The 7,919-nt window shown below is 40.0% G+C and overlaps 1 pseudogene; it reads left to right on the top strand.

The window, feature by feature from the left end:
- Positions 1–3,203: 3,203 nt before the first annotated feature.
- On the top strand, positions 3,204–4,134 carry LOC116468132 (olfactory receptor 4C16-like; annotated as a pseudogene).
- Positions 4,135–7,919: the final 3,785 nt, after the last annotated feature.

Below are 7,919 nucleotides of genomic sequence, written 5' to 3' on the forward strand. Positions count from 1 at the left end.
CATTTAAGTCTGTGGAGGTTCTTTGCTGAGTTTTTGTTTGTCTGTGCCCTGCCCCCAGAGGTGGAGCCTACAGAGGCAGGCAGGCCTCCTTGAGCTATGGTGGGCTCCACCCAGTTCGAGCTTCCTGGCTGCTTTGTTTACCTAAGCAAGCCTGGGCAATGGCGGGCGCCCCTCCCCCAGCCTCGCTGCCGCCTTGCAGCTTGATCTCAGACTGCTGTGCTCGCAATCAGCGAGACTCCGTGGGCATAGGACCCTCCGAGCCAGGTGCTGGACACAATCTCCTAGTGTGCCGTTTTCCAGGCCCGTTGGAGAAGCGCAGTATTAGGATGGGACTGACCCGATATTCCAGGTGCCGTCTGTTTCCCCTTTCTTTGACTAGGAAAGGGAACTCCCTGACCCCTTGCGCTTCCCGAGTGAGGCAATGCCTCGCCCTGCTTCGGCTCGCGCACAGTGCGCTTCACCGTCTGTCCTGCACCCACTGTTCGGCACTCCCTAGTGAGATGAAACCGGTACCTCAAGCAGAAATGCAGAAATCACCCGTCTTCTGTGTCGCTGGGGCTGGGAGCTGGAGACCGGAGCTGTTCCTATTCGGCCATCTTGGCTCCACCCCTCTGGTCTCAAACCCCTGTTGACTAAATATTTAATGAGGACATAAAATTATTACCAAATTAATAACATTACATATTTGTAATCCTTAATTTACCTAAAAAACTTTATGTCCCAATATATAATGTAAATAATATAGACTATCTAGAAATGGATAGTCTACTAGGATTGCTGATATACAGAAGAAAGTTTATACCCTCAAAGGAGTGCTCAAATTCATAAAGCATTAGAGGTGAAAACTACTTCTACATTATCAGGCCTCCAAAGCCTACCACGTTTTCTAGTACAAATACTTTATGATGGATCACCCATTTAAATGAATAAAGGAAAAAATGAGCTTATTGTAATAATTAAAATACCAACTCAGTTCCCTTATAGTTTAAAATACTTTTCAAGGATTACAGAGCCCAAAGGTATATATACATATATATGTAAAATATATATTACTGAGTCCAAAGAGTCCAAAGATATATATGTAAAGTATATATATATATATGTATAAGATATACATATACACTTTTTTATTCTTAGCGAGCCAAAGTGAATAACTTCATCAGACACTTTCCTAGGAGTATTTTTTTTTTTATTTGGAGGAAGATAAGGGATATTTCAAATCTGGTGAGGAGAAGAAGGATAGGAATCTGGAGAGAGGACGAAGTATATATAAAGAGAATTTTGTCTCTCTTTTGTCTATTTTATTCTGTTTTGGCCAACTTGCAACTTTCATCAATGTTTTGAGGGTATTGATTGAATTGTGGATGTAAAAACTAAAAGTCGAGGTTCCTCTTCAAAGACTTTCCTCCCCAACTGATTAGGAATAAATAGTAACTTCTCTTAGAAACAAATTTTGTTTAAAGACCTGCACTCCTAAATATTTGCCCTGGCATGCTTATACTGATCCAAGCAAGCATTAGGTCATAGCCTGTTCCTGTTTCTTATTTAAAGTGTTTTTACCTTTCTCAGCATTCCACAAGTTACTTCTTTCTTCCTTTGATCTCCTCTGCCTTTGCCTCTTTTAAAAACTTCTGAGTTGCTAGCCAATCTGGACAAATATAGAATGTGAGGTCCTGTTCCAGCCAATGGAAACCAGACAGAGCAGTTGTCAGGTTATAAATGATCCTGTCTCTTTGGTTCGGTGTACTCTCGTGGCAAAACTGTTGGCGAGTGTACCCTTTCAGGAGGAAGTAAAAATGACTTTACTAAATAAATTCAATTTGTGTTCAAGAGCTGTTTCTTTATGGCACCAGGGAACAAGCATTTCAAACAGTGGAGAAACACAATGGGCATCCAGACTATATTTAAATAAGTTATACTTTGGTTTATATTTCTACTTGCATATTATGTACTGTCCAGTGTCATCTTGATAACAAAAATCTAGAGAAATATTTTTTCTTGAAAGAGAAGGCTTATGATAATATTTGCTTCCGTATATTTTTAAAAACCAATCTTCATTGAGAACAGTGACATTTCAAAGTTGAAGCACTGACTTTTCCAGGACAGAAAATAAATTGAATGAAGAAGGTATTTAGTATATACTCTCTCTTCTCTAAAACCACATCACCTTCTTTCCTCCAAATCTCTGCTCTGTTCCAGGAATGTGGGGTTTTTGAATATCAGGATAATGAAAACTCTACCGGGGATTACAAACATGGTCTGGTTCAATGATAACACTTCAAATCACCCCAGTTATAAAATGTTTTCTTGTTTTCATGATTCTAATATTTAGCTTGAACTGTGAAAACAAACAATTGTGTAGTAATACTGTACCCCACCCTCACCTTATTTAAATGTAACCTCAGAAACTCTGAATGTTCTAGGGGTTCTTTCAATAAATTAGTGGAAGAAAATTAGAAAGGGGGATATTAAAGAGATAATCAATTTTCAAAGAACATTCATTCCTGTTTATTAGTATATGTCAGGACTAAATGTTATAAGGACACATCAAGGTAGCAACAGATTATTTAGAAGCTATAAGTGTTTTCTTTTACTTTTTATAATCTCAAATATATGGGAGAAATTTTGCAGAGAATTGGAGCAAACAAAGTATTAATAAATAACATCTATATAAATATATATAATGAATATGGAATGTATAAACTACGTATTAATAAGATATTACAGGATGGTGGTGGTGTAGGACTTCATATCATAAAATTCGAAGAGCAGTCAAATATATCTTAAATGTTGAGTGATACACAACATAAAAAATGGGACTCAGTATTTATTGAAAATTAAAAAATGAAATTTAATATTTAAATAGATCCATAACTCTTACATTTACCTTCATTGAATTGGAAAAATTAATCACAATGATGCCAAAGCTAAACAAGGTTTGTATTTGAAGAATGCTATAGCAAGGTATCATGTTCATAAGCATATTTGAGAATCATAATAACCCTCTGAAGTGGTCATTAAAATTTGGAAGCAAAGCGTTGAAGTTGCTTTTTAAGAAACCACCAACAGAATGTATCAGATAAGAAATATTTAATTTTGCCTAAAATATTCCATAACATCACTTAGCACAGCATAAATTAATTCCTTTATTTTTTGAAGGTAGACCATTCCACACTTGCCCCTTCACCTCAATCATGAAAACCATGCAACTGAATAATAATGTGACTGAGTTCATTCTGCTTGGATTGACACAGGATCCTTTTTGGAAGAAAATAATGTTTGTTATTTTTTTGCTTCTCTACTTGGGAACACTGTTGGGTAATTTGCTAGTCATTATTACTGTCAAGACCAGCCAGGCATTTAAGAACCCAATGTTCTTCTTTTTCTACTTATCCTTATCTGATACTTGCATCTCTACTTCCATAGCCCCTAGAATGCTTGTGGATGCCCTTTTGAAGAAGACAACTATCTCCTTCAGTGAGTGCATGATCTAAGTCTTTTCATCCCATTTCTTTGACTGCCTGGAGATCCTTGTCCTTATCCTCATGGCTGTTCACTGCTATGTGGCCATCTGTAAGCCCCTGAACTGCATGACCATCATGAGCCACAGGGTCTGTGGTGTTCTGATGGCTGTGGCCTGGGTGGGATCCTGTGTGCATTCTTCTGTTCGGATTTTTTCTTGCCCTGAGTTTGCCATTCTATGGACCCAATGTGATCAATCACTATTTCTGTGATTTGCAGTCCTTGTTGAAACTAGCCTGTTCAGACACCTATGTGGTTAACCTGCTCCTGGTTTCCAACAGTGGGGTCATTTGTACAGTGAGTTTTGTCATGCTAATGTTCTCCTATGTCATCATCTTTCATTCTCTGAGAAACCACAGTGCTGAAGCGAGAAAGAAAGCACTTTCCACCTGTGTCTCCCACTTCACTGTTGTCATCGTGTTCTTTGGACCTTGCATATTTATGTATACACACCCTGCAACCACATTCCCTATGGATAAGATGATAGCTGTATTTCATACAGTTGGAACACCTTTGTTCAACCCTGCGATTTATACACTGAGGAATACAGAAGTGAAAAGTGCCATGAAGAAGCTTTGGAGCAAGAAATTGATCGCAGATGACAAAAGATAAATGAAGGTTTCAAATCCTTCCTTATAGTTTGGAGTGCCCTAGAAGAAATCAATGAGAATATTATATTTTTATTGTTGATATAATGTAATCCTGCCTTGATACATGAGTGTTAGTTTCTTTGGGAAAAGAGACAGTGTGAACAAATAACAATGGTTAATGTTGAGTCTGTTTTATGTGGCAGAAAAGATGCATGAAGTACAAACTAGTATGTAAAGCTCATTGCCTTCAGTGCTGTTCACTGCTGTGTCTCTGGTGCTTCTGCCTGCTTACTGTCACTCATGGTTTAGGTCTGTAGTTTGCCTGTTCTTCTCCATGTTGACTTCTGGAATTCCCTACTACTAGTTACCCATCTAAATAACAACAGTCCAATAGGATTTTTCATCTTCTTAATGGTTTTCTCTATTAGACACATTGAATTCTTCATACGTCATGATCAGATTGGTTGTTCTTCCTGACTCAACGGGAAGTACCAAGTACCATATTTCAATAATTGTAGGAGCTTCATCTTGGAAGGGACAATAGATATCACCTAGGAAATCTCCCTTTCAATTTTTTGAGCTGTATGCTGAAATCTTTCCATGAGTTTACGTAGATACTTCTAGAACAACGACAGAAGAGAACCAAGATGGCCAAATAGGAACAGCTTCAGTCTACAGCTCCCAGTGTGAGCAATGCAGAAGACAGGTGATTTCTGCATTTCCATCTGAGGTACCGGGTTCATCTCACTAGGGAGTGCCAAACAGTGGGTGCAGGACAGTCAGTTTAGTGCACCATGTGCAAGCTGAGCAGAAGCATGGTGAGGCATTGTCTCACTCGGGAAGTGCAAGGGATCAGGGAGTTCCCTTTCCTAGACAAAGAAAGGGGTGATAGACAGCACCTGGAAAATTGGGTCACTCCCACCCTAATACTGCACTTTTCCAATGGGCTTGGAAAACAGCACACCAGGAGATTTTGTCCCGCACTTGGCTTGGAGGGTCCTACGCCCACAGAGTCTCACTGCTTGCTAGCACAGCAGTGTGAGATCAAACTGAAAGGTGGCAGTGAGGCTGGGGGAGGCTTGCTTAGGTAAACAAAGCAGCCAGGAAGCTTGAACTGGGTGTAGCCCACCACAGCTCAAGGAAGTCTGCCTGCCTCTGTAGGCTCCACCTCCAGGGGCAGGGCACAGACAAACAAAAAGTCAGCAGTAACCTCTGCAGACTTAAATGTCCCTGTCTGACAGCTTTGAAGAGAGTAGTGGTTCTCCCAGCATGCAGCTGGAGATCTGAGAACAGGCAGACTGCCTCCTAAAGTGGGTTCCTGACCCCCGAGCGGCCTAACTGGGAGGCAGCCTCCAGTAGGGACAGACTGACACCGCACTCAGCCAGGTATTCCTCTGAGACAAAACTTCCAGAGGAACTGTCAGACAGCTGAATTTGTGGTTCACGAAAATCTGCTGTTCTGCAGCCACTGCTGCTGACACCCAGGCAAACAGGATCTGGAGTGGACCTCTAGAAAACTCCAACAGACCTGCAGCTGAGGGTCCTGTCTATTAGAAGGAAAACTAACAAACAGAAAGGACACCCACACCAAAAACCCATCTGTACCTCATCATCATCGGAGACCAAAAGTAGAAAAAACTACAAAGATGGGGAGAAAACAGAGCAGAAACACTGGAAACTCTAAAAAGCAGAGCGCCTCTCCTCCTCCAAAGGAACGCAGTTCCTCACCACCAATGGAACAAAGCTGGACAAAGAATGACTTCGACAAGTTGAGAGGAGAAGGCTTCAGATGATCAAACTACTCTGAGCTACAGGAGGAAATTCAAACCAATGGCAAAGAAGTTAAAAACTTTGAAAAAATATTAGATAAATGTATAACTAAAATGACAAATGGAGACAAGTGCTTGAAGGAGCTGATGGAGCTGAAAGCCAAGTATTGACAACTACGTGAAGAATACAGAAGGCTAAGTAGCTGATGCGATCAACTGGAAGAAAGGGTACCAGTGATGGAAGATGAAACGAATGAAATGAAGTGAGAAGGGAAGTTTAGAGAAAAAAGAATAAAAAGAAATGAACAAAGCCTCCAAGAAATAAGGGACTATGTGAAAAAACCAAACCTACATCTGATTGGTGTACCTGAAAGTGACAGGGAGAATGGAACCAAGTTGGAAAACACTCTGCAAGATATTATCCAAGAGAACTTCCCCAATCTAGCAAGGCAGGCCAACATTCAGATTCAGGAAATAAAGAGAATGCCACAAAGATACTCCTCGAGAAGAGCAACCCCAAGACACATAATTGTCAGATTAACCAAAGTTGAAATGAAGGAAAAAATGTTAAGGGCAGCCAGAGAGAAAGGTCAGTTACCTACAAAGGGAAGCCCATCAGACTAACAGCTAATCTCTCAACAGAAACTCTACAAGCCAGAAGAGAGTGGGGGCCAATATTCAACATTCTTAAAGACAATAATTTTCAACCCAGAATTTCATAACCAGCCAAACTAAGCTTTGTAAGTGAAGGAGAAATAAAATACTTTACAGACAAGCAAATGCTGAGAGATTTTGTCACCACCAGGCCTGCCCTAAAAGAGCTCCTGAAGGAAGCACTAAACATGGAAAGGAACAACCGGTACCAGCCTCTGCAAAAACATGCCAAATTGTAAAGACCATCGAGGCTAGGAAGAAACTGCATCAACTAACGAGCAAAATAACCAGCTAACATCATAATGACAGGATCAAATTCACACATAACAATATTAACTTTAAATGTAAATGGGCTAAATGCTTCAATTAAAAGACACACAATGGCAAACTGAATAAGGAGCCAAGACCCATCAGTGTGCTGTATTCCAGAAACCCATCTCACATGCAGAGACACACAAAGACTCAAAATAAAGGGATGGAGGAAGATCTAGCAAGCAAATGGAAAACAAAAAAAGGCAGGGGTTGCAATCCTAGTCTCTGATAAAATAGACTTTAAACCAACAAAGATCAAAAGAGGCAAAGAAGGCCATTACATAATGGTAAAGGGATAAATTCAACAAGAAGAGCTAACTATCCTAAATATATATGCACCCAACACAGGAGCACCCAGATTCATAAAGCAAGTCCTGAATGACCTACAAAGAGACTTAGACTCCCACACAATAATAATGGGGGATTTTAACACCCCACTGTCAACATTAGACAGATCATTGAGACAGGAAGTTAACAAGGATACCCAGGAATTGAACTCAGCTCTGCACCAAGCAGGCCTAATAGACATCTGCAGAACTCTCCACCTCAAATCAATAGAATATACATTTTTTTCAGCACCACACCACACCTATTCCAAAATTGACCACATAGTTGGAAGTAAAGTTCTCCTCAGCAAATGGAAAAGAATACAAATTATAACAAACTGTCTCTCAGACCAAAGTGCAATCAAACTAGAACTCAGGATTAAGAACTGCAATCAAACTAGAACTCACTCAAAACTGCTCAACTACATGGAAACTTAACAACCTGCTCCTGAATGACTATTGGGTACATAATGAAATGAAGGCAGAAATAAAGATGTTCTTTGAAACCAATAAGAACAAAGACACAACATACCAGAATCTCTGGGACACATTCAAAGCAGTGTGTAGAGGGAAATTTATAGCACTAAATGCCCACAAGAGAAAGCAGGAAAGATCCAAAATTGACACCCTAACATCACAATTAAAAGAACTAGAAAAGCAAGAGCAAACACATTCAAAAGCTAGCAGAAGGCAAGAAATAACTAAAATCAGAGCAGAACTGAAGGAAATAGAGACACAAAAAACTC

This window comes from Hylobates moloch, unplaced genomic scaffold (assembly GCF_009828535.3).
Source record: "Hylobates moloch isolate HMO894 unplaced genomic scaffold, HMol_V3 SCAFFOLD_5, whole genome shotgun sequence".
In the NCBI taxonomy this organism is placed as follows: Eukaryota; Metazoa; Chordata; class Mammalia; order Primates; family Hylobatidae; genus Hylobates; species Hylobates moloch.